General features: G+C 46.7%; 1 long non-coding RNA gene across 1 annotated transcript in view; it reads left to right on the top strand.

Moving 5' to 3' along the window:
- The first annotated feature begins 3,408 nt into the window (after window positions 1-3,408).
- The window catches only part of LOC310830330, a 371,459-nt gene continuing 347,463 nt past the window's right edge, over window positions 3,409-27,404 (top strand). Inside the window, exon 1 of the long non-coding RNA XR_014557591.1 lies at window positions 3,409-3,480. This is a non-coding gene — a long non-coding RNA (uncharacterized lncRNA). The remainder of the gene's footprint in view (window positions 3,481-27,404) is intronic.

Genomic DNA, 27,404 nt, shown 5'->3' with positions numbered 1-27,404 from the left:
GCTCATCCCTACCAACACTATGCTGGCTTAAAAGATATAACAAAGCCATAACTATGTCTATATTATATATTACAGACATGGAAGCATGGGAACGATCATGGAATATGGATACAGGTGGCGCTGCGGGTTAAACCACAGAGCATAGGATTTGCTGATCAGAAGGTCGGCGGTTCGAATCCCCATGGCGGGGTGAGCTCCCATTACTTGGTCCCTGCTCCTGCCAACCTAGCAGTTCGAAAACGCATCAATGTGCAAGTAGATAAATATGTACCGCTCTGGCAGGAAGGTAAACGGCATTTCCGTGCGCTGCTCTGGTTTGCCACAAGCGGCTTCGTCATGCTGGCCACATGACCCAGAAGCTGTACGCCGGCTCCCTCGACCAATAAAGCGAGATGAGCGCCACAACCCCAGAGTTGGCCACGACTGGACCTAATGGTCAGGGGTCCCTTTACCTTACAGTTTAAGAGAAAATTATATGAAAGTGACGTATCGATGGTATCTAACGCCGAGTAAATTGGCAAAAATGTATACATCTAAATCAAATAAGTGTTGGAAATGTAAAGAGAAAGAAGGTTCTTTTTATCAGATGTGGTGGTCTTGTAGTAAGGTTAAAGTTTCCTAGGAAATGATGTATAACGAATTGAAAAGGATGTTTAAAACAACGTTTGTAAAACAAACAACCAAAAGCTTTTCTTTTGGGAATTACCTAAATTTACTACCTAAATTTATTTACGTATGCTATTACAGCAGCAAGAATGTTACTTGCCCCAAAATGGAAAGAAACAGAAGTCCCAGCAAAGGAAGAATGGATACAAAAATTTATGGAGTGTGCAGAAATGGCGAAACCTTACTGGAAGAATAACCAATCAAGATAACAAACTTTTTTATATATAAAAGAATGGAAATAGTTTGTTGAATATTTACAGATAAATTGTAAACAGATAAGAACTTTGGCAGGATTATTGTGATAACCGGCTGTCTTATAAGTATATATTTAAAGTGAATGGATAAATGAGCAAATTAAGTTGATTTGGATATTAAAAAAAATAATTAAGAAACTGCGGAAAGAGGGGGAAGGAAGTCAAGATTTGAAATGTTAAGATGATGGTAAAATTGGTGAAATGTATAAATTTGAAAAGAATAAATAATTTATGTGTGGTTTTTTAAAAGCCACAATAAATAAGAATGCTGGTGATAGTCGTGGCATCCTGGGTTGATAATGAATAGTCTCTTCTTTCTACCTATATGACCTCTTTCCAGCCCAGTCTGTTCTCAGACAGTAGTATCTTCCAGATCTCACTCCTCTCCCTGCCCCTTCCCTGCGGCTCCTGCAGAATGGATCAAAGAGAGAAGGCCACTGACATCCCCTTGTTCGAGAGAACCTGAACTTTCCGCGGCAAGCTGATGCTCCATTGTCTGAGGGGGGAATCTTAGCTGGCGGAGAAAGATGTCCAGATAGCCGCAGAGAAAAAAGGGACTCTGGGACGAGATGGGCGCAATTTTGTAACCTGACCCTTCCCTCCCACAACCCGGCCGCCCCACCTTTCACCAAAAACAAAAAGGCAGAGAGAAAGATTGGAGATTACCACGACGGCATTGTCGAGGTGAGGAAAGGCCTCCTCGCCGACAGAGGGGAAGGAAGCCATCGGAATCCTTGTCGAAAGGAGATGCTACAGCGACATTCCTTGATCTGTTCCCGATGGGTTGGGAACGCCCTTCTCCCTCCCCATGTGGCCGCTGGGGTGGGGAGATTTGATATCACCTCGCTGTCGCTGTGAACACAGCAAGGGGGACAATGCAGCTGGAGGAAGGGCAAAGAAGCTCAAGAGCTCCTGACTTCTTGGGCCTCTGGTCCGTGCGCCCGAAGCCAGAGTCCTATTATTTATTATTATTTTATATTCAATTTATGCACCACCCTATACCGGGAGGTGGGATGCGGGTGGCTCTGTGGGTTAAACCGCAGAGCCTAGGGCTTGCCGATCAGAAGGTCGGCGGTTTGAATCCCCGCGATGGGTTGAGCTCCCGTTGCTCATTCCCTGCTCCTGCCAACCTAGCAGTTCGAAAGCACGTCAAAGTGCAAGTAGATAAATAGGTACCGCTCCGGCGGGAAGGTAAACTGCATTTCCGTGCGCTATTATGGTTCGCCAGAAGCGGCTTAGTCATGCTGGTAACATGACCTCTGTACGCCGGCTCCCTCGGCCAATAAAGTGAGATGAGCGCCGCAACCCCAGAGTCGGTCACAACTGGACCAAATGGTCAGGGGTCCCTTTACTTTTATCTATACCGGGAGGTCTCAGGGCGGTTCACAGACAAGACCACAACATATAAAATCACACAAAAAACAATGACCCAATAAAAATACACATCAAAAAGAGCCACATTCTGAAATTAGGGTATTGGATGACAATAAGATCAACCAAGGGCCTGGTTAAAAAGGAACAGTGGTACCTCGGGTTACAGACACTTCAGGTTACAGACTCCGCTAACCCAGAAATAGTACCTCAGGTTAAGAACTTTACCTCAGGGTGAGAACAGAAATTGCGCGACGGCAGCGGGAGTTCCCATTAGCTAAAGTGGTACCTCAGGTTAAGAACAGTTTCAGGTTAAGAACAGACCTCCGGAACGAATTAAGTCCTTAACCCGAGGTACCACTGTATAAGGAAGGTGTATAATGAAAGTGCCAGGCAAACTTCCCTGGGGAGAGCATTCTATAGATGGGGCGCTACTGTCTCGTGTTGCAACCCTCTGGACCTCTCAAGGAGGAGGCACACGAAGGAGGGCCACAGAAGATGATCTCAGGGTCCAGGTAGGTTCATATGGAAAGAGGCAGTCCTTGAGGTATTGCGGTCCTGAGTCGTTTAAGGCTTTATAGGTCAGAACCAGCACTCTGAATTGAGTCCTAATCAGTTTATTTATAGTTTCCCACAAAAACATCTGTGCTCAAAGCAGTTCACAGAACAACCAACGCAGCCTAAGTACTTGGCTTTTATTGAACATACAATCTGATTTGTTTGCAGGGTCTTGCCATTAGTTGGGTGAAGAAAACGCTATTCATTCATTCATTCATTCAGTGAATTTATATACCACCCTATACCCTCAGGTCTCAGGGCGGTTCACAGAATAAAATCAGAATATAAAACCACAAAATACATAATCAAAATAACAACAACAACAACACTCCAATACCCCCCCAACCCAACACATTTTAAAAGGACATAGGCTGGCACTGATGCTCACACTGGTCTTTCTTTGAAGAAGTTTCCAGGCGCTCACTGTTCCTGCTTAAGAGCTTCAGTACTAGCAGGAGACATGGGCAGGATGCAGGTGGCGCTGTGGCCTAAACCACTGAGCTCTTGGGCTTGCCGATTGGAAGGTTGGCGGTTGAAATCCCCGCCTGCGATGGGCTGAGCTCCTGTTGCTCTGTCCCAGCTCCTGCCAACCTAGCAGTTCAAAAGCATGCCAGTGCAAGTAGATAAATGGGTACCTCTGCGATGGGAAGGTTTTTCCGTGCGCTCTGGTTTCCATCACAGTGTCCCATTACACCAGGAGCGGTTTAGTCCTGGTGGCCACATGACCCTGAAAGCTGTCTGTGGACAAACTCCGGCTCCCTTGGCCTGAAAGCAAGATGAGCGCCGCAACCCCATAGTCACCTTTGACTAGACTTAACCATCCAGAGGTCCTTTATATTTTACCTTTTACTAGCAGGAGAGTGAGAACAGCAAGCCAGAGGCACAAGCGATAGGCCTTAGGGCTACTCTGCTCCAGGGCCAGCCCAAAACATTTCCGCACCTGAGGTGAACCGCAAAATGACGCCCCCTTCGCCACCAGGGAAGAAAGAGGGAATGAAGATTGACATCAGGGGTGTGGGGGGGAGTAAACCACTAGACTGGGATCTGCTGCCCCTGTGGATTCTGCTGCCTGAGGCAGTTGCCTCACATTGCCTTATAGGTGGGCCGGCCCTGCTTTGCTCAATTAACTATCAACCGATCGCACATGCATGCAGCTGCCCGTCTGGCAAGGAAGAGGCAGGATTCTGCCCCCACTCTTATCTTAGGATCTGAAGATGTCTGGCATTGCCTTGGTGCTCTGAAGACTGCCTGGCTTGTAGACACGTTTCCATTTATAGAAAGGGTAGACCGGCTGTCTCATCCAGTGCCAAAAATGGTAAACAGAGCTTATCAGGATGCTTAGTCTAGCTATGAAACTCAGGGTGAAAAAGGGGGTATAGGAAGATTGATCTGTTGGGAGAGAGTGCAGCACGTGAATGAAAAAAGAGCTGTCTTAAAGGAAGTTGAATGTGGCGGAGGCTGTGAGTCTAAACATGAAGGCGATATAAATTTGGGGGGGAGGTTTTTATTGGGTAGGATTAAAGGCTCAAGCCAGAGCTGAGAGAAGGAAATTAGAATCGAATCAAGTTTAAGCTTTAATTGAAAATCAAGAGGCAAATTTATGGCTCGCTGAAGCCGGGGCTTAATCCAAGCTGGGGCTAAAGCCACACAAATGCCAAATCTATTTGCAAGGTCCTTTCTCAGTCCTGGAACAATGCATGCAGTCATAGCACAAGAAAATTTAATATGAACATGTGCAGAGTGCCTTAACGAGCACAGCTGGCCCACACACGGATCTGGGTCAGCTTTGAGGTAGGCTCGGACCTCCTTCTCAGTTCAAAGTCAGGGACACCACTTTTTCTGATAGTTAGCGGATTCATTTTTGGGAAAGCTTGTTGCCAGGCACCCAATGGATGCTGGAGGAATGCTGTGTACCCCCAAACCCTAATTAATCCCAGCATTTATTTGCAGGGCTGGTGTAATGCAAGATCCTCCTTGTCACCATCTTTGCTGCGTTCTCTGGCTGAAGGTTGGATCAGAACTGTGGATAGCTGCATATTGTCCAAGCAGAGCACCAATGGCTATGGATATTGGAGAATTCCAACAGAAATGGAAATGGTAGTAGAAATGGACTGTGTTTCCTTGTTCATCCCCTGCCTAGAATGGAACTCAATCCAGCGAATACAACCAGTATTTGCTGCCGCGTTGCTTTCAGTCCCTAAATGAAGGTGATTTTGTAGTTGTTTACGTTTCTCTCCTCTCATCTGCACTGCATTTTCTTTGGATTGAAGCAAATGGGGTGGGAGAACATAATGGCAATATAATGTATGCAATCAATTACATAAGTTATATGATTTTTGTCGCTGTGCACAGCAAGACGAATAACGGCATTTTTGTGGGAAGACGAACTGCAGCTGAATGGAAACAGCGATGCATGAAACCAACAAAGGACGGAACAGAAGACGATGCCTTCTTACATCCCTGCTGATGGCTCTATTTGTTAAAACCCAGAATGGGAGGCAGGGATCTGTCAAATTAAACCTTAAAAGCTTCCCTAAACAGGGCTGCCTTTAGATGTATTCTAAAAGTTTGGTAGTTATTTTTCTCTTTGACATCTGGTGGGAGGGCATTCCACAGGGTGGGTGCCACTACCAAGAAGGCCCTCTGCCTGGTTCCCTGTAACCTCACTTCTCACAGGGAGGGAATCGCCAGAAGGCCCTCGGTGCTGGACCTCAGTGTCCGGGCAGAACAATGGGGGTGGAGACGCTCCTTCAGGTATACTGGGCTGAGGCTGTTTAGGGCTTTAAAGGTCAGCACCAACACTTTGAATTGTGCTCAGAAATGTACTGGGAGCCAGTGTAGGTCTTTCAGGACCGGTGTTATGTGGTCTCGGTGGCCACTCCCAGTCACCAGTCTAGCTGCTGCATTCTGGATTTGTTGTAGTTTCTGGGTCACCTTCAAAGCTAGCCCCACGTAGAGCGCATTGCGGTAGTCCAAGCGGGAGATAACCAGAGCATGCACCACTCTGGCGAGACAGATTTCCATAAGGGCACCAGCAGAACAATGGGGATGGAGATGCTCCTTCAGGTATACTGGACCGAGGCCGTTTAGGGATTTAAAGGTCAGCACCAACACTTTGAATTGTGCTTGGAAACGTACTGCCACAATGGAACAGTGGTGCCAGGTTGCATAACGGGGACAGAACAAATGCAGTACTCGTGGCGTGTGTGGTTTGAGCTGGCACCCTCACCACACCCTCACGTGGTCCGTGGCCTTCCACAAATGGTGGAAGAAGGCATCTAGAGGAGACAACCTGAAGTGTAGGTGGGTTCACATGAGGCAAGACACAGTGTTAACAGCAAGAACCTTTAACGAATTAACAGAACTAGACAACAGGGGCAAAGCAACTGCTTACATACATTTCTGCAGGCCTGGGCCACTCCCACTCCCAACGTGATTGGCTGTCTAAACTTCCAAGCTGCGAATCACGACTCAGAGTTTAAGAGCCAATGGCAGAGGCCCAAATCCTGAAATGTTCTGTGATTGGATGTCATGTATCGAATCAGAGCCCAGGAGCTCAGAATCTTTAGTGCAGACTCAAGCTCAGGCAAACACAGAGCCTACTGAATATGGACGATGGATGCACAACAGTGAGGGTCCCTAGACAACATTGCACACACAGCAAAAAAGACCCCAAAATACAAAAGTGGTAGTGTGTTACCCTAAGAACATATTTCATATGGTGAAGCACTTACTATCAAATGCATCTTTCAGGGAGTGTGTTGGCCTCTCCTTCGGCCTGCCCGTCTTAATAGCAGGCAATGCTCCAAAAAACACACGTGAAGAGTCTGGATACATTTCCTCAGAAGTGATGTGTTATCTCTCTCTGCAAGGATGCCAGATTAATCAGATGGGGTTGAAAAAGACGGATGAGTCGAAATGGTTTTTCAACCAGGGTTCCATCTTCTGACATATATTGCAGCATGTTCATATTTGGAGGGATTTTTTTGTTGGTTTTTTTGTTATTTATGCTCTGTTAGAAAGATGGGAAGAGCCAGAGCTCTAGTAATGGAGAAGGAAGTAGCTGCGAGGAGGGCTCTGGAGGACTGTCCCTCATCTTAACCCTCTTCTCCTCATCCACTGCCTGAGGCCATGGAGCTTAAAGACTGAGATGAAACTCCCCACCTCAGTCTTCTAAAAAACATTCTCCCCTCGCAAAAACCGATTTCCTGCTGCTTTCTTGTAGGTGGGAATTCCACAAAATTTTTTGAGAAGGGGGTGGGGGTCACTGCTAGGGATGAGTGAATCTGTCCACTTCAATTTCTCATCTTCCCTGCTCAGTTCTCCACACAACTTTACATTTTTTAAAGCGTTCCCATGAAAACGCACCAGCAAATTTCTCCTGATGAACACATGCTTGTAGGCAACATCCTCCTCCTAATATACATGCTTTCTTTGCAAAGCAGTTTCCCCTAAAACAACAACAACAACAACAACAACAACAACAACAACAACAACAACAACAACAACATAAGGGTCAGATGGAATCCAAACCAAAGGCCAGGCGGAACAGCTTTGTCTTGCAGGCCCTGAGGAAAGATGTCAAGTCCCGCAGGGCCCTAGTCTCTTGTGACAGAGTGTTCCAGTAATGTAATTGATTGTTATTTTCACTATTATGTGTGGTTATATGCATTTTTGCATGCATTATTCATGGAGAAGTGCACTGCAAAATTCAGAGAAGTGAGTATTTCGAAGGATGCTGTGTGCCGGTTTGCATCTTGTTTCGAAAAGTGAAAAATCAGGTAAGTTCACCGTTCAATGCAAACTGGGCTGAATTTCTCCCAAGTTCTGCAAGCTTTCTGGGAGAGGATATACAATGAAATGGGGAATAAAAATGCTTAAAATAACTTTTGTTAAGAAACCAGAAGCTACAAGAAAAACTTATGGAATATGCAGAATTAGCAAAATTAGCAGATAAATTACATGAAAGGGACAACGAAGACTTCAAAAGAGAATGGGAACCATTTACAATATATATGATGAGACAACATGAAGAGTTGGACTCATTGGTCTTTTGGTGCTACGCTCTCGTGTGAGTCAGCCAGCTTGCATGAGCCACTGAAAGCACCAGTGTTGGTTTATCCCTGAGACATTCTGGGATCAAATCAGAAGCCAGGATGGCTTCTGTAATTCTGGGAATGTCCCAGGCAAATAGGGGCAATTGGAGGGTATGCAACTGAACTATCTGAAAATTGCATATAATTCCGCCTCCCCATGATTTTGTTTCACGCCCACCCAGTAAATGGTGGAAAAGGAGATTCTCAATACTTTGAACACAGCCCCATGCCTAATGGTAGGGCTGTGCCTGGCTTTCTTCGGCGGTCGCACTGCTGACCCTATCAGCAGACAGACAATTTGTTACCAGAATGATGAGGTACGAACTGTTTCCCCTTTCAGTTTATCTCGCTTTTGATTCAGCTTTATTGTTCCTATTGTTGGAAGGATCACAAAAAGTGCAGTCCCTAAGCCCGAAGGCAAGACCATTAAATCATCCAATGCAAACCAGACTCTCCCTGATGTTTGGCAAGATAAGTGTGAACACATATATGAAACAATCGACCGCTAGCATGCAAAATCTTCCCTTTTCCGTTTTAGATCTGGCAGCAGAGAACATGACTTCTCAGCAAGCGTAGCAAGTGGGGTGGGAACCTGGGGCCTGCCAGATGTTGCATTCTAACTCCCAAACATCTGGAGGGCCACAAGTTCCCCATCTTTGCAATAGAGAAAACCCAGAAAGAGTGAGAACTTTGCTATATGCTAGGATTACCAGACGTCCCCATTTCCCGGGAACAGTCCCCGGATTTGAGAATAAGTCCCCGGACAAATTCCATCCCTGGAATGTCCCCAGATTTTATCTAATGTCCCCAGAAAACACAGCAGCAGCAACAGTCTCTGGCTGGCTTCAGGAGCTGCTCGGAAGCCCCCCGTGATGGTGGTGCAGGGGCTCTAAGATGCAGCTTCTGGGCTGCCTCCACCTTCCCTGATCCCAGCAACTAAGCTGTAGGCTTCATACTGCCTATCGGAGCAGCCTCCCAACTCCTACTTGTGTGCAAGCAGGAGCAGCGTGGGGATCTCTCAGCTGTGAGGCTTCACGCTGCCTAGCAGAGCTTGCCTGCAAGCAGGAGGGGGCAGGGATCTCTCAGTTAGGCAACGGGAAGCCTCCCTTGCCAGCTGAGGGATCCCTGCCCCCTCCTGCTTCCATGCAAGTAGGAATGGGATTGGGGCTGCTCGCCGCCGCTGCAGCTCTCAGCCTTCCTTCTCCACCTTCCATGCCTGACCCACCGTGCACCGCTTCCCCACCACCACCACTGAAGAACCAACAACTCAGGGGCTGGCCAGGCTCATGGAGAAAGGAGATAGAAGCCTCGAAGGAAGGGGAAACGTGGTGGTTGAGGTCAAGGCGGCAGCTGCCCCTCTGCCACCGCCATCGCTGCAGCATCAACGTCCCGATTGTGTAGTAATTAATTTATTAATTGATTAAAGTGCCCCCGGATTGAAAAAAAATCTGGTAACCTTACTACAGTGGTGCCTCGCAAGATGAAAATAATTCGTTCTGCGAGTCTCTTCGTCTAGCGGTTTGTTCGTCTTGCGAAGCACGGCCATTAGCGGCTTAGCAGATTAGCGCTATTAGTGGCTTAGCGGCTTAGAAAAGGGGAGGGGGGAGGGAAAAAAACTTGCAAGAACTCGCAAGACGTTTTCGTCTTGCAAAGCAAGCCCATAGGGAAATTCGTCTTGCGAAGCACCTCAAAAACGGAAAACTCTTTCGTCTAGCGAGTTTTTTGTCTTGCGAGGCATTCATCTTGCAGGGCACCACTGTATATGCCTTAATGACAACAGGTTTTCCCAGACCCTGATTAACTCTCTGCCTGGCTTCCTGATTGGCTGCGGAAATGAACCAAGAAACACCAGTGCAGGCAACTTCTAGAGCAATGCTTTCAATGTAACACTGGAATATTGGACAGGAGAGGATTAATGGAGCCAGGAGTATTGCTTACTTGGTGCCTTAATGATTGACAAATGCTTTCTCTTTGTTAGGGAGAGTGGCTGGTTGCTCTCAATAAGAAATTCTGGAGAGAGGGCAATCTCTCTGCCACACCTCAGATAAGGATGATATAGCTTACGAGGAAATTATATATAATGAAATGAAAAGGATGTTTAAATTAACGTTCGTAAACAACAACCCCCCCGAAGCTTTTCTCTTGGGAATTATAGGGACAGAACTACCTAAACCGTATAGAAACTTATTCAAGTATGTGACTACAGCGGCAAGAATGTCACTTACCCAAAAATGGAAAGAAGAATTCCAGGCAAAGGAAGAATGGATACAAAAACTTCCGGAATATGCAGAAATGGTGAAAATCACCAGAAGAATAAGAAATCAAGATGAGAAACATTTTATAAAAGGATGGAAATGATGGCTTGAATATTTACAGATAAATTGTAAACAGATAAAAACATTGGCAGGATTATTGTAATCTGCAGTTTCGTAAGAGTATATACTTAAAGAAGATGAATAAATGAGCAAATTAAGTTAATTAGGATATGCAGAAGATATTAAAAATAAACTTAAGGTACCGCAGAAAGAGGGGGAAGGAAGTCAAGTTTTGAAATGTCAAGACGATTGTAAAATCAGTGAAATGTATAAATCTGAAAAGTATAAATAATTTTCTTTAAAAAGGATGATATGGCTGAAAAGTGTGTGTAAGGAGAAAAAAAACTATAGACCGAGGCAGAGAAAGACACAGAAAGTTGAGTTTAGGCTCCGTAAGCATCTTTGGGTGCTAGTTCTCTCCTTGAAGTGCTGATGTGAGAAGGGTGGACTTTGGCTCCCTGTTGGAAGGGTGGACTTTTGGCTCCTAAGCTGCTCAACCTGGGCATTTGCAGTTAAATGCAAATATTATGGAACACAAACCAAGCGTCGAGTGACCTCTCCTTCCACAGGAAACCAAATCCGGGAGGACGCTGTGTCTCTGGAGTGCCTCTCCACTTTGAGAAGTGAGGCGAGCAGGGGTGGAGGAAGGGGGGTGCAGTGGGTGTGGGCCGCCCTAAGTGTCAGTCAGTCAGTCAGTCAGTCAGTTTTATTGCACATAGCCAAAGACTGCCGCAATGTACACAGAATCATTCAACAATTGAAAGAAAACATGCTGGATTAATACAAAAAACTTAAAACATTTATATTATCAAGACATTACCTACTCTAAACAGAGCTATAAAAGTACCTTTTAAGACATTAAACAATAAAATTTATAAGCTGAAATCATCACATGGCCACTAATATATTAAAAAATAATGTTAATTAATACAATGTGCAATTATATTCAGAATTTGGTGATAAAGATAGAATATAGCTTGATGTAAAGGTAAAGGGACCCCTGACCATTAGGTCCAGTCGTGACTGACTCTGGGGTTGTGGCGCTCATCTCGCTTTATTGGCCGAGGGAGCCGGCGTACAGCTTCCGGGTCATGTGGCCAGCATGACGAAGCCGCTTCTGGTGAACAAGAGCAGCACACGGAAACGCCATTTACCTTCCCGCCGGAGCGGTACCTATTTATCTACTTGCACTTTGATGTACTTTCGAACTGCTAGGTTGGCAGGAGCAGGGACCGAGCAATGGGAGCTCACCCCGTCGCGGGGATTCAAACTGCCGACCTTCTGATCAGCAAGTCCTAGGCTCTTTGGTTTAATCCACAGCGCCACCTGTGTCCCAGCTTGATGTAGATAGGGTCAAATAAATTCATCTCCTTTACAGTTGGTGGCTATCTTGGTTGTATAATTTGCTCTAATTTTCCTAGCGGCAGTTGCAAAGATTGCTACACACCAGCCCCAGGTGTCACCATTGAGGGGGGTGACAAAATGCCAGGTGGCACTCACCACGGGGCCTGCAGTGTGCCCAAGCCACACGTCTCTCCTGGGAGTGCCGCAGTGGCTTGGGCACACGCAGGCTCTGTGCTGCCCAAACGGTCCGCCAGCTGCCTCCCCCTCAGCTGTAAGGCAGCTGAGTAGAAGGAGGCAGGCAGACTCCTCGGAGGCCCAGTGGTGCACCTCGCGCCTATGGGTGGCTTGCCCTGCCCCTGGATGCATCATCCCAGGCGCCCGATCGGCTTCCTCCACCGCTGGGGGCGAGCAAATCCATCGGCCTCCCTCAGCTGCTTTACAGTGGTACCTCAGGTTAAGTACTTAATTCGTTCCAGAGGTCCATTCTTAACCTGAAACTGTTCTTAACCTGAGGTACTACTTTAGCTAATGGGGCCTCCCACTACTGCTGTGCCACACAATTTCGGTTGTCATCCTGAAGCCACAGTAGCAGACCATCGAAGTGTTCCCATTTTCCAGGGAGAGTCCCAGAATTACAGAAGTTGTCCCTGTTTCTGATTTGATGCTGGAATGTCCCGCTTTTCCTTAGGATGTCCCTATTTTCATTGGAGAAGTTGGAGGGCATGGAGTTATGCGATCCCTGAGCCAAAGAGATAAGTAACTTATACAACCTTTAGAAGACATCTGAAGACATACAGTGGTACCTCGGGTTAAGAACTTAATTTGTTCCGGAGGTCCGTTCTTAACCTGAAACTGTTCTTAACCTGAGGTACCACTTTAGCTAATGGGGCCTCCTTCTGTTCTCATCCTAAAGCAAAGTTCTTAACCCAAGGTACTAGTTCTGGGTTAGTGGAGTCTGTAAGATGAAGTGTCTGTAACCTGAAGCGCCTGTAACCCGAGGTACCACTGTATTAGACTTTCCTATCTCCCTCACCGCTCCGTGTGCCCCTCTCCCACACCTCTCTCTCTAACCCCCCTCCTCCCGTATCGCAATGCCGTTGCCGATTCCAATATAAAACAGGAGAGAAGAAAAGATCAGGAACTGCCCCATAAAAAATGAAGAAAGTTAATCACGGAGATAATTGGAACCAGAAGCTCGCCAGCTCCACACACATGGAGCAGACACACACACACACACACACACACACACACACACACACAGGGTCTTTCTTCTCCCCCTCTCCTGCTTCTCAGCACTCCGATCCCTGCTGCCCATGAAGCAATTAGAGCCTTCTCTTCTGCCCCCAAAGCAAAGTCCATATGGTTTGGAACAGCATTTCCCAGGAACTTTAGCCCTGGCTCAATCATAAATGTCTCAACCTTTTCGCATCAAGTGCATGCATATATATATATATATATATATATATATATATATATATATATGGGTTGAGCCTGCTATGCTCAGTCAATGGACACAGACTGTGGCCCTAGTGTAGCGCTCTCAGTTAAGCATGAGCTATATTATTTTTGCATGTGCTCATTCAAAAGTCCTTTCCATCTCATTTGGTTTTATTTCAACGTCTGCATCTCTGCGTGGACTTTATCCGAAAGTACGTGTTTTTAAAATGCACCGCGGTGCTTTTTTTAAAAGCAGGCGGGTGGTCGTTGCAAAACCCGAAGAAGTGTGAAATCCAAAACAACAATGTTCTTCCAATCCATGAATAATTTTGTTGTTGTTTTTTTAAATCATATTTTATTAAATTTTACAAAAGTTAACAACCAATAAAAAATTAACTAAAATCACAAAAACAACAAACAACACATCAAAAATACACACAGAAAAACAGAAAAAAGAAAAACATAAAAAAGAAAATTTAGCATAAAAAACACTCTCTTTCAAATTAATGCCCTTCCAGATCTTATTTTCCTTACTACCACCCGCCTTCCTTTCTTGTATTCCACTTTATAAATTAATTCAGTAAAATCATTTAATATTCGAATTCATCCGTTATCCTTCCCTTTATACTCTTATTTATCTTAATCACCAGAACCCCTTCATTTCATTTACAATGCCCTTAGCATTCATAAATTTTACAATGTTTTTGTAGGTAAACTTTAAACTTCTTCCAATCCTCTTCCACCTGTTCTTCTCCTTGATCTCGGATTCTGCCGGTCATTTCTGCCAGTTCCATATAGTCTATTACTTGCATCTGCCATTCTTCCAAGGTGGGTAGATCTTGTGTCTTCCAGTGCTTTGCGATGAGTATTCTTGCTGCTGCTGTAGCATACATAAAAAAGGTTCTATCCTTCTTTGGCACCAATTGGCCGACCATGCCCAGGAGAAAGGCCTCTGGTTTCTTTAGGAAAGTATACTTAAATACTTTTTTCAGTTCATTATAGATCATTTCCCAGAAAGCCTTAATCCTTGGGCAGGCCCACCAAAGGTGAAAGAATGTTCCTTCCGTTTCTTTGCATTTCCAACATTTATTATCGGGCAAATGATAAATTTTTGCTAGCTTGACTGGGGTCATGTACCACCTGTAAATCATTTTCATAATATTCTCTCTTAAGGCATTACATGCCGTAAATTTCATACCGGTGGTCCACAACCGTTCCCAGTCAGCAAACATAATATTATGACCAATGTCTTGTGCCCATTTTATCATAGCAGATTTAACCATTTCGTCCTCAGTATTCTATTTCAACAGCAAATTATACATTCTCGACAATACCTTAGCACTGTTTCCAACTTCAATTTTTCCACCTGGAAACCATTTTTCCTGTCCGAATTATAGGCCTCTCTTACTTGGAAATAATGTAACCAGTCATGCACCTTATCTTTAAGTTTCTCATAACTCTGCAATTTCAGTTTGTCCCCCTCCTGTTCCAGAATCTCCCAATATTTTGGCCAATTCGGTTCCATATTAGATTTTTTCAAGGCCTTAGCCTCCATAGGTGAGAGCCACCTTGGGGTTTTATTCTCCAAGAAATCTTTATATCTGACCCAGACATTGAACAATTCAATCCATGAATAATTTTGAAGTGGATCGGTTCACTTGCAAATGTATGCCAAACGTAATTCTCTGGATCCCTGCTATTTGGTCTTCTCACGTGTCACATTCTTTTCCAAACAAGAATGTGTCTTGATGTGGCCTGAAATGTGAGAAAACAGTTGTTTTTAATTAAAAAAAATGATATTCCCAAGAAACACGGTGAGTGATTATATTAGAGCTTGAACCTGACCTTTCTCAGGGGCTCAAGGTGATGAACAGGGCTTAAAATCACCTGGTAAGACCAGCAAAATAAATTTCCCCACAAATACGCTACATGTGAACATAAAATTAGGTTACCACACCTTCTGGAGTTCAGGCGCATGCAGGAACTTGAGGTTTGAACAATTGAGGTGGATTAAAGTGCTCTATTGCCCTAGTGCAACAAATCCACTTGTTAAAAAAGATGGGCTTTTGTGGTTAGGCATAATGGTATAACGATGCGTTCTTCAAATGTCTGGTGAGGATTTGACATTAACCTTCATGTAAGCCATGTCGCAAGCAAATCCTCAATAAAACGGGCTGTCTGGGCTGGAGGAGCCCTTATTCCATAATGGTTTGACCCAGTGCTTTTCCCCCCTTAAAAATGTTTAGGGGTACTGTCAGGGAACTGCCATCGGAGCCAGAGGTGGAGGCAAGGCTCCCAAGCGATCCTTCCTCATTGGCTGGGGAAGGAATTCAGCGTAACACCAGGGATAAAGGGGGGCAGATGGGGGAATCGGCGAGGGGGCTCCAGGACTCCTCGCCGGAGACCAGCGGGGAGAGCACGGTCCTCCGCTGCCCACACCCACCCTGCGCAGAAGACTTCCGCGCAGGGAGAGTAGGAGGAGACTTGGCATCAAAGAACTTCTTTGCTGGAAGAGGTTCAAGAAACGCCCACTGACGGATTCTGCTAGCGACTGAAACAGCCACGAAGTGAAGGGCTGTCCAGACAGAAAAGATTTAACCAGGCAACCTAGCCAGGAGGGGTGGCAACTTACACACAAGCAACCCCTATAACCATTACAGGTACTCTCATTTTGACTCAAGAAAATCACCATTTTAAGAAGAAAATCTTCACATACGCTACAACGGCAGAGAGGATACTTCTAGCCCAAAAGTGGAAAAGCGACAAGATACCAACGAAAGAAGAATGGCAAGACAAACTTATGGAGTATGCCGAAATGGCCAAACTGACTGAGAGATTAAGAGATAGACAGTAGAGATTTTAAAGAGGAGTGGGAACCATTTATGATGTACTTGCAGAAATATTGTAAAGAAATGAACTCACTAGCAGGATTTGACTAAACACTTACAATTACCAAACAGAATAAAGAAAGGACCTAATTTAGACCTAATTTAGAGAATACAGTATTAAGGTACAGTAGTACCTCAGGTTACAAACACCTCAGGTTATAAACACTTCGGGTTACAAACTCTGCTAACCCGGAAATAGTACCTCGGGTTAAGAACTTTGCTTCAGGATGAGAACAGAAATTGTGCGGTGGCAGCGCAGCAGCAGCAGAAGGCCCATTAGCTAAAGTGGTTAAGAACAGTTTCAGGCTAAGAACAGTTTCAGGTTAAGAACGGACCTCCGGAACGGATTAAGTTCATAACCCAAGGTACCACTGTATAACCAAAAAGCAGGGAAATTATTATGCAACAAACCAAAACAGGAAGCTGAGGGAAGTTGCAGGGGGGTATTTGGGTTTGGGTTTATAAATGAGATGATGTTATTGGGATGAAGGTAAAAATGTAAAAATCAATAAAAACTATTTAAAAAAAAGAAAGTCACCATTTTATAGTTCAAATCAGGAAAAATAAATACAGTAAATGGACCAAAGTACAAAAAAATCACAAAATGTTTAGGGGTATGTGTAATCCCTGCGTCCTCCCAGAAAAAAGCACTGGTTTCACCTCATGCTATTAGAGACCAGCCTAGAAGAGAAGACCTTACAGCAATCCTGAGAGTATCCAGAGAAGACTCAGGTGAAGGGCAATAACTCAGTGGTAAAATGTAAAGGTAAAGGGACACCTGACCATTAGGTCCAGTCATGAAAGACTCTGGGGTTGCGGCTTTCATCTCGCTTTATTGGCTGAGGGAGCCGGCGTACAGCTTCTGGGTCATGTGGCCAACATGAAAGCTGCTTCTGGCGAACCAAAACAGCGCACGGAAACGCTGTTTACCTTCCCGCTGGAGTGGTACCTATTTATCTACTTGCACTTTGATGTACTTTCGAACTGCTAGGTTGACAGGAGCAGGGACCGAGCAATGGGAGCTCGCCCCATCATGGGGATTCGAACCGCCAACCTTCTGATCGGCAAGTCCTAGGCTCTGTGGTTTAACCCACAGCACCACCCGTGTCCCAACTCTGTGGTAGAGCACCTCATTTGCTTGCAGAGGGTCCCAGGTTCAATCCCTGGCATCTCCACACAGTGGCATAGCATGGGAGGCAGGGAAGAAGAGTCGTTCTGTTGTCTGCAGAGGTCACTTCCTGGTTCGCATGGAGAAGCTGTTGTCAATGGATCCCAGCGACAGAAGAGCGCAGCTGTCTTGAGGCACCACCGGGTGTTGAAATTTTGTGCCCCAAACAATTTTGCACCTGGGGTGACTGCCCCCGTGCCTGCCCCACGCCACGCCACTGTCTCCACATAGAATGGGAAAGATTCTCATCTTGAAACCTTGGAGAGCCTCTGGCAACCAGTGTGGCCAATACTGCCCTAGATGGACTCATGGCCTGCCTTGGGATCAGGCAGCTGACTAGGCCCCCAAAGTAGCCACAAAGGATTACTTACTATGTAGCTGTCAGGGACTGGGCAGAGGAGGAATGGTGGAGACCGCCTCCTCATCCTGACCCTTCCAGGGAGGAGGAAGAGGAAGACAGTATAGGTTTGCAACAGGGATTTGAGGGAGGTAGAACCTCAAAGGCAAATGAGAGGAAAAGCTGGGAAAGCATGGGAGAGCCGGAACAACACCCAGCTGACACGTTGTCATGAGAAAGCATTCCAGACCCTACATCTCCCAGAACCTGGCAAGCCTTAAAAGTAGGAGAGCAAAGAGCTCAAAGACAGAGGGCACATAGCTGCACCCATTGAGGAGATGATGAGGATGACGAATGAGGAAGTGGGAGAGATGGGAGGTGGAGATTCACTTAGGACAATGCCATTAACTAAGAGGCTGGGTTTCTATAGCCTCTCTCTGTAAAGACTGAAATAAAAAAGAATGGTAAAAAACTTTCCCTTGTCTTTATACTTTCCTGGGCAACCAGTAGCCTAGCTTTCGAAATGTAGTGCCTAGTTTGGACAACGAGAAAGGAAGTTCTTAGTTGTCTTGCACTGTGACCAGTATCCAGTTGTGTGATGGAGTATGAGAGAAGAGGTCTTCAGGTGTGATTAAATGAGGGGCCATTGCTCGCTGGCAAAGCGTCTGCTTTGTAAACCCCAGATCCCATATTTAATCCCCAACATCTCCAGTTAGTGGGTGGCAGGAAAGAACTTTCTCCGAGAGCGGCTGCTGGTCAGATCAGACAAAATCTAGACAGACACAAAATACTGCCTTGCTGAATGTTCTCTTCCTGCTCCCCACGAGCAAGGACGCCCCAGACTAAGGCATGGTTTATGTAGAAGTTTGTAGACCACCAAAGACATATGGTGGGGCTCTTTTGTCCCTCTCTTTTTTGAAATATATGTTTATTTACCGAAATAGACGCACTCAGCCAAGGGAAGCAGGCAGGCTGATCTTCAAAGTCCTCTAAAGTGCTTTAAAGCAGATTTCCCATGAAAGTCACAGCATGCCGTTCGAGCTGCTCCTTGCCGCCAGCTGCAAAAAGTCTGGCCTGTTTTTCTGCAGGGCAGAAGGATGCAGGGCCTGGCATCGTCCCAAATCGATGTTTGCTGTGTAATGTCAATGTGGGAATATTGGGGCAGGGGGTGTATCATTACACTTACACCCCCCACCTTCCCTCCAAGGAGCTCACAGTCGTGGATGTGCTTCTTACCTCCTCCACACCTTATCCTCTTGCAACAACCCCATGAGGGTTGTAAAAATGCAATCCATAACTGTCCTTTCATGACACTCCCCACCCCATTCAGCTGCTTGAAGCAGCCAAGTCACTCTGTCTTGTGGCCTTGTTTGTGCATATCCTCCAATGCAACATTACCCCAAACCGGGATGCCAACTTCCAGGTCTGGGCTCAATAACTGGTTCTGCCCCGACGGGCCTAGGTGACTGGAGCACTTTCAGAGACCTTCCAATCCTGGAAAACAGGTCCCAGTGCACTGGACCCACAACTGCGCATTGTGAGCACCAGACTCATGCAGAGTATAAATAACACGGAAGCTAGCTGTGAAGCATAACTCCTTTTATTTCTAATAGCTACTACAAACTAACAAACTACTCGCTTGCATGTGTGTTACATCTCCCACTCAGCCATCTGGTCACTACATACAATAGATAAGACTCTCTCCACACACAGAGTCAGGCAGTCAGTCAGGAGCAGAAGAGCAGTTTCCGCCCTCTCTTGTCTCAAAACATCAGATCAGGAGATTCTGTCAATGGGAGGGGTGAAAATATCAACAGAAAAGGCGTTTTTAGGGGCGTGGGATCTCAGTCCGAAATCACATGAGAGCACATACTCTCATAGGAAATATGGCCACTGTGCTCTCTCAGGAAAAATGGGTTGTCCTGCTTTTTCCAGGACAATTGACGGGTATGTGTGTGTGCTGCTGTCTCTCAGGCAACAAAATTATCTTCATTTGGCCTTGGTGGTTGTTAATTTCAATGGTGCTTATGGGAAAGAACTTACCAGTGAATTTCTCTCTTTGGGGTCTTATCTGTCCAGAGGCCATTGCCTGAGCCTATTCATTTATTTACCACCCAGTGCCACCTTACCCATAGGTGTTAGGGGTGCGGGGTACCCGGGTGTGGGCTCTCAGGGGCACCAGGCTGAGAGTTGAGTCTGGGGAAGAGCCCGTCAGTCGGTTGGGGCAGCGTGGCGGGCTCTTCTGCTGCAGGTGGCTCTGTGCTGCGAGTTTGGGGGTGACTCAGCCAGTGAGATGCTGAGGCAGCTGGCTGGCTCCACCCTCCTGCACACCCGGGACTGGGCAACCTGGGTGGGGGGCACTGGGTGGATCTTTGCACCCTGGCACTGCATATGCTTAAGACAGCCTCTTACCACCCAACATGTATATCCCATGTTTCCTCCAAAAAGTTCAAGGTGGCACTCACAGGTCTCCCCCTCCATTTTATCCTCACAACAACCCTGTGAGGTAGGGCTGAGAGATCACGACTGGCCCCAAGCCGCCCAGTGAACTTTGTGGCACATGGGGATTTGAACTCAGGACTCCCAGATCGGGCTCTCTAATGTCTTGACCTCGTGGTAGAGCCAAAATCTCTGTGTACCTCTCTACGCCAAAACCCTCTTCGTCCCTTCCTTCCCATTTGAACGGATTTGATGAAGTGACCTTCCACTGAGAGCCAGTGTGGTGTAGTGGTTAAGAGCGGTAGTCACATAATCTGGTGAACCGGGTTCGTGTCTCCGCTCCTCCACATGCAGCTGCTGGGTGACCTTGGGCCAGTCACACTTCTTTGAAGTCTCTCAGCCCCACTCACCTCACAGAGTGTTTGTTGTGGGGGAGGAAGGGAAAGGAGATTGTTAGCCGCTTTGAGACTCCTGAAGGGGAGTGAAAGGCGGGATATCAAATCCAAACTCTTCTTCTTCTTCTTCTTCTTCTTCTTCTTCAACCCTTTAACCATCCAAGGTTTCCATAATCATGCCCATCAACCGCTTAAAAGCCTTTTCGGTCTTACAAACACAAAGGAGAACATCCTACCTCTTTTGGCAGACTGTGTACCTAGCCAGGTCTTTTCAAAGCCTGCCTGTTCTTGGGTTCAACCTTTCTTGTGGGCTGCAGTGAGATACTAAATGGAACAATCCTCATCCTTTTCTTTCTTTTTCCTGCAAAAAGGAAAAAACATAAACGGCAGGTTTTGTGCCTGACCCGTGGAAGCCAGGTGCTGGGCTGATCAAAAGGCAGCCGGGTACTTTGTTCTGCGCAGCGAGTTCCTGCGTTTTGATTATGTCCTGGCACAGGTCCATCGGGTTTATAAAACTGGCAAGCAGAGAAGCATGTCGTCCCAGATGCTTGCAGTCATCAGCACGCTTCTACTACAAACCTGCATGATAGCGGTAGAGGGGAGGCGGAGGGCCAGATTTTTTGGGGGGAGGGGGCTTTGGATGGGTTCAATGGCCGCAGCATGGGGTTTGCATCAAAGCAGGAGTGTGATGGCAATCTGGGCATGGAAGCTGAGCTGGTGTTGCCCTGACCAGGGCACTTGGGTCCTGGAGGGCATGGGAGAGCCATGTTCAGATGTGTAGCAGGAAACTCTCTTGAGTGGTCCAAATCAATAGTCTTCAGTGTTTTCAGATAATTAGCGGGGGAGGGCTGTAGAAAGTGCAAATTAGGGAAATTCACTTTCAAATGCAAACTGAATTGAATGTCTCCCTATTTCTCAGTGGTGCTGGCTGGTCCTGTGGGCGTCATCCAGATATGGGAATGATAAGTCCTCCAAGCCTCTGGCCAGCCATGGCTGGTGCCCAGCGTAGCATCTTCTCTTCCTTTTCAGAGATTTCAAGTTGTTTTGCACACTCCAAATTTCTGTGGAAACATTTCGTAGCAAGAAGTGCAAATTAGGAAGGTTTGCTTTAAAATGTGAGCGAATTGCATTTCGTCTCCTCCCTTCTTCCATCTGCAGCGAGAGAGAAAGAGGGAGAGAGGTGCTTGATTTGGGCGAAAAGCATTTGCACATGAACCGCCGTCTCATTGAGAGCGACTGAAAGTGGCTTCCACAGCTTCCATATGTGGCAGTCATAATATCCGGCTACGCTTGTTGATAGCAGATGGCCAAACCACCAACACCCCTTCCTGAGGAATTTCAGTTGTCTGATCACAACTCATTTCTCTTCATTCAAATCCCTTGCCTGTTTCCAAAAATCCATTTCCCTTCCAGTCAAGGGGGGTGCAATCTTTTTCAGCCCAAGGGATGTACCCTCTGGATGGCAACCTTTTTTGTGGGGGCACATGCCAGCATGGCCAGGTGACAGAGGCAAAAGGGGGCGGGGTCAGAGAGAGAGAAATGGGTGGAGCAAGTGATGCAATCCTTACCTTCCTACTGTGGGCTTCATTCCAGCCATGAAAGTCAGAGGTTGTTCAGAGACCCCTATTTCCCTGCCCCCAGAGCTACAATTTCCAAAGTGGTTTGAACAGCCAACCCTTCTTCCCTTGGGAATTTTGGGAACTGTAGCTCTGGGAGGACAATAAGAGGTCTCCTAACAACTCTCAGCAGGACATGGGTGGTGCTGTGGGTTAAACCACAGAGCCTAGGACTTGCCAATCAGAAGGTCGGCAGTTCGAATCCCTGCGACGGGGTGAGCTCCCATTGCTCGGTCCCTGCTCCTGCCAACCTAGGAGTTTGAAAGCACGTCAAGGTGAAGTAGATAAATAGGTACCACTCCGGTGGGAAGGTAAACAGCGTTTCCGTGCACTGCTCTGGTTTGCCAGAAGCAGCTTAGTCATGCTGGCCACATGACCCGGAAGCTGTACACCGGCTCCCTTGGCCAATAAAGCGAGATGAGCGTCGCAGCCCCAGAGTCGGCCACGACTGGACCTGATGGTCAGGGGTACCTTTGCCCCTTTAACAACTCTCAGCACCCCTAACAAATTATGTTTCACAAGATTCCTTGGGGAAATTCATGGTTGTTGAAGTGTTATCATTGTTGCTGGCATCTGTCTGACAAGGGAGTGTGACTCCAGAGGGGGTCAAACTGCTGCATAAGCAACACTGGAGTGACCTCTCTGGGGCACAAGCCTGGGCTGTTTGTAGGGAGGTCCAAGGCTGCCCAGATGTTAAGACCTCCCTCTCGGCCTCACCGATGTGGTCCAAAGGGAAGCAGAGCAATATGTTTGGCACCGGCTTGGCTGCAGGAGTTGCTGGAAGGAGGTGTACAAGGCGTCATCCAACTGTCTCAGAGACTCCACTCCAGATTTGTGGCAGGTTCACTCCTTAGCCTTTTGTGTGTCAAGACCCCATAACCACCCCCTCATTGAAATGTGACACACACAACACCAATATAAGGTTAATGTTATTGGGCGAATTTTGGCCACAACTGTATTGATTACAGAATGTGAGCAAGATCTCACAGACAAGATCTACACCCCTGGATTCCTTTAATGGAATACCCTTAAGCTTGGAGGGGCAGGTGATGGCCACACCTCCCCTCCCCCATCGAAAGGTCAAACAATGCCAAACCGCAAAACCTTACAAAGTTGTGACAATTGCTATGAGGTAGGCAAAAACCAAATGAGCCCAAGCCAATTCAGCCAAGTGGGAAAATTCCTACCAGGCCCCTTAATGGCGACCAACCAAGGTCCATAGCAAGACCACGAAGAAAAACCAGCAAAACTAGGGAGGGAGGGAGATCGAAGAGGCGAGCCAAGAGGAAACCTTTTGGCTCCTGCCTTGGCTTGAATTGTCTGGCCACGCCCCCACCAGCCAGCGGATTGGCTGGCTGGAGGCTGACACGGCCGGGATCCCCCAGGCAACGCGGGACTTCGTCCCCACCCCCTGGAGGGGAGTGGGTGGCCACGCGGTCCACCGCAACTCCTCCCCACGGTGAGGTGGAGTGGATTTCTTCTCCCGAAGATACCCCGCAAGGCAACTTAGGTTTAGAACCAGAGTTTTCCTTCTCCGTGATGGACTACCTTCCTAGGTTGGTGAGCTTCATCTGCCCCATACTTCCTCCTATAAGTTGTGCAGACGTTCTTGGCTTTTGGACCCAACTATTGGTCTCACCCTCATAATCCTGTAAGAGTGTTTTGAATATATGGTATGGGTGTGTGGCTTCAGTCAAATTCTCTAACCTACGGGAGAGGAATTAAGGGTGAATTCAAGCTGGTGATGTAAAAGAACTTCCTCTACAGGTGAGACTTGGGCTACAACACCTCTCCACACCTGCCATTGAAAGACAAATAAAAGTATAAAATAAAGCACAGAACAAAATTGGTATTCCACCCCCCCCATGGTGCCCTAAAGTCATTCTGTGCATGCCCAAAGGCAACTCTATTCTGCTTCATAAGATCCCGGACTGAGTTGGGACATTGCAGAGGAGGTGGGAACAAAACCATGGGCTCTGTCTCAAATTAAAAGCTCTCATTTAATTTTGAGGGAACTGTGCTCCTTTCCCTTGGATGGGAAGAATGAGCAGCTTTGCCATCCTCTCCCTGTCCCCATGCAGCAAATCCGCGGAGACTTGGCTAATGGACCTCTCCAGATGTTTGCCCCTTTCTCCTCTATACCGACCACACCTGCTGGCTGAAAGAGCCTGGTTTGTCTCCCCAGCCCTGCATCCCTCTTGCCCCTGCCCTCGTTCAGAGAACGTGAAATGAAAGGGAAGGTGAGGTTGATGGGTGCATTAGCAGGGCGGAGTGGTGGTGGAGGTCTGGAGCACAGAAGGCGAGAAATGAGTTCTGGCACGCATTAATAGGGTTTGAGTTACACCATAACCTCCTAACTTTGCTTCAGCTTTCATATGCCCCAGATCTGAAGTACGGGACAAGTGGGGTCCTTTCCCAGATTATAGTCTCCGGTGGGAGTGTTTGTGAAACTGGAGCAAGTGATTTGTGTAAACTTCTCAGGAGCGAAGTTCAAGGTTAAAGTACTAGCATATTTTCGAAGCAGAGATATACCTCCCCCCTCCCTCCATTAACAGAAGGATCGTATAGAGGTCTTGGGAATTAAGAAACCACAAATTCTTCCCTGTGAACAGTTGTGATTTCCAAGAGAGCCTTCTTAACCAAACCATTTGACAAGTTTGAACAGCAATGGCCCAGTTGGCATGTTATCCATGAGACACATTCAGAATACAGTGATACCTCGGGTTAAGAACTTAATTCGTTCTGGAGGTCCGTTCTTAACCTGAAACTGTTCTTAACCTGAGGTACCACTTTAGCTAATGGAGCCTCCCGCTGCTCCGCTGCGCTGCCGCCACACGATTTCTGTTCTCATCCTGAAGCAAAGTTCTTAACCCAAGGTACTATTTCTGGGTTAGTGGAGTCTGTAACCTGATGCATCTGTAACCTGAAGCATCTGTAACCCAAGGTACCACAGTGTATATTTAAAGCACTGTGGTGGCGCTTCAAAAAGTTGTGGCTTCCCCCTAAGGAATCCTGGGAGCTGTCATCTGTTAAGGGTGCTCAGAGTTGTTAGGAGACTCCTATTCCCCTCCAGATAGGTGCCGAGTTCTACGTGACATCAGAGGGGCTCGTTGCATGCGTGTGACATCACACATGTGACATCACACGTGTTGGGAGGAGGCTGCTACTGTAGGGAGGCCATGCCTGGCCACTCAAGATTGCAGGGGCTCAGCCCCATCCCGGAATACTTTGTGGTGGCTGAGCTGTCCTCAGCCCCATAGAGTTGGCACCTTTGACCCTCTGAGAGCTACGAATATCAGAGTGGCTTAATAATCAATCTCTCTTCACAGGGAACAGATAGATGATAGTTCAATAGATCAATAGGTCAACATATATTTTTAAAATCCACATGGAAGTTCATTAGCATTTTAGTGCAAAATTGTGAGACGATACTGTTCTTCTGTGCAATTTTGCCTAATATACACATTTTTCCAAAGTAATCTTCCTTTCACATTTTTTTGTATGCTATTTTCAGCCATATATGGATATATATGCAGACTTTACCCTAGTATAGGAAATTTTTATACACATCGCTTGGCTGGAGAACTGCATTGCAACATTCAGAGAAGTGGGAATTTTGAAGGACGACCGGTGCTTTGGTTTGTGTGTTGTTTAAGAAAATGTAAATTACCTAAAGTTCCTTAGCTCTGAGTATGGCAGTTGGATTTCAGCCACCAAATCTATTACCAGTGGCAGTAGCATGTTCTTTCTCTCTCTCCCCCCAAGCTTTTAATTATTATTTTGACAGCAGTGAGCAACTGGGTTAACAGCCTGACCACCATTTTGCATTGTCCATGGTGCCCCTGAAGCCACCATCATGCTGGGGCGTTGGGTGTGTGTGTGTGTGTGTGTGTGTGAGAGAGAGAGAGAGAGAGAGAGAGAGAGAGAGAGAGAGAGATGAAATGGTGGGTGGGGTGTTTGGCAAGAAAAGGGGAAATCTCAAAAATCTTCTCAGCCCATAAATTTTGGCTGAGTTCTAGGAACAACCCTTAATGGTCCACATGTTGGCTTTGCTCCTGCGGTGTCTACACTTATTCTGCTTTGAAAAATAAATAAAATCAATCCAATTCTTTTCTTTATTTCGCATGCAAGGTGCGCAGACCGCAAATCAAATACCCGCCTGGTCTTGTTTGTTGTCAACCAGCATGTTTACCTCCTTGCTGCAGTACCACACGCCTGAGGCTCCATGGAACCACACAGCCTTCAAACGATGCCTCCTTGCTCTATCTTTCAAGCCTTTTCTCATCCTTCTCTTCAGAAGGCAATTCATGAGGGTGGTTGTAGTCCGGGGGGGAACCTTCTGTTTGGAAGGTCGGTGCTGTTTCCTGAGCTGCTCCCAGCAATTCGGAAAGTGTGAAGTGGTAACTGGTATCTCTGAGCACGTTTATTACTTTTTCTAGCCATCAATGAGTTAAATAAACAGTCCCCCTCCTCCTGGCCATTTTATCCTCCTCACAACAACCCTGTGAGGTAGGCGAAACCATAGTGTCCAACATTTCTCCAATGAAAATTGTGACATCTTCTTCCATACCCTCCAAGATTTCTCCAATGAAAATAGGGACTTCCGAAGGAAAAGCGAGGGATGCGGGTGGCGCTGTGGCCTAAACCACTGAGCCTTGGGCTTGCTGATCAGAAGGTCGGCGTTTCGAATCCCCGTGATGGGGTGAGTTTCCATTGTTCAGTCCCAGCTCTTGCCAACCTAGCAGTTCAAAAGCACGTCAAAGTGCAAGTAGATAAATAGGTACCACTCTGGCGGGAAGGTAAACGGTGTTTCCATGCACTGCTCTGGTTTGCCAGAAGCAACTAGTCATGCTGGCCACATGACCCGGAAGCTGACTGCAGACAAATGCCAGCTCCCTCGGCCTATAGAGTGGGATGAGCGCTGCAACCCCAGAGTCATCCGCAAGTGGATCTAACAGTCAGGGGTACCTTTACCTTTAAGGAAACGTGGGACATTCTGGGATCAGATCAGAAACCAGGATGGCTTCTGTAAATCTGGGATTGTCCCTGGGAAATAGTGAGCTTCATGACCGGTGAGCTCTACATGCAGAAGGTTCCGAGTTCGATTCCTGGCTTCCCTAGGTCAGGGCTGGGAATGTCTCCTGCCTGAAACCTTAGAGAGACACTGCTAGCCTGTGTAGACAGTATAGAGATGGGTGGACCAATGGCATAATGCAGCTTTCCATGTTCCACAAATATCTTATGGCTTCCTCATCTGAAAGCAAGTTCTGAAGCCACTTAGAGATGGGGAGGAAACCACAGAAAGAAAAACAATGTCTCCCTGAAAAGGTGTTGGCTGTGTGGTAGTGATGGGGAGCTGACAGAGAGGCAGTTGCACAGTTGTGTTTCCAGAGGCTTAAAAGCAGCCGTGTGTGTGAACGTAACTCTTAGTTGAAGTGGGTGGAGCAGGGAGCTTTTATCAACCTGATGGGAACAATGAATTTAATCCCAGTCAACTTGCTCGCTGCTTTCCGTTCTTTC

The sequence above is a fragment of the Podarcis gaigeae genome (genome assembly GCF_964106915.1).
Source record: "Podarcis gaigeae genome assembly, chromosome: 13".
Lineage (NCBI taxonomy): Eukaryota > Metazoa > Chordata > Lepidosauria > Squamata > Lacertidae > Podarcis > Podarcis gaigeae.
Note: the sequence above shows the minus strand (reverse complement) of the source record. Positions and strands in the feature narration are given on the sequence as shown.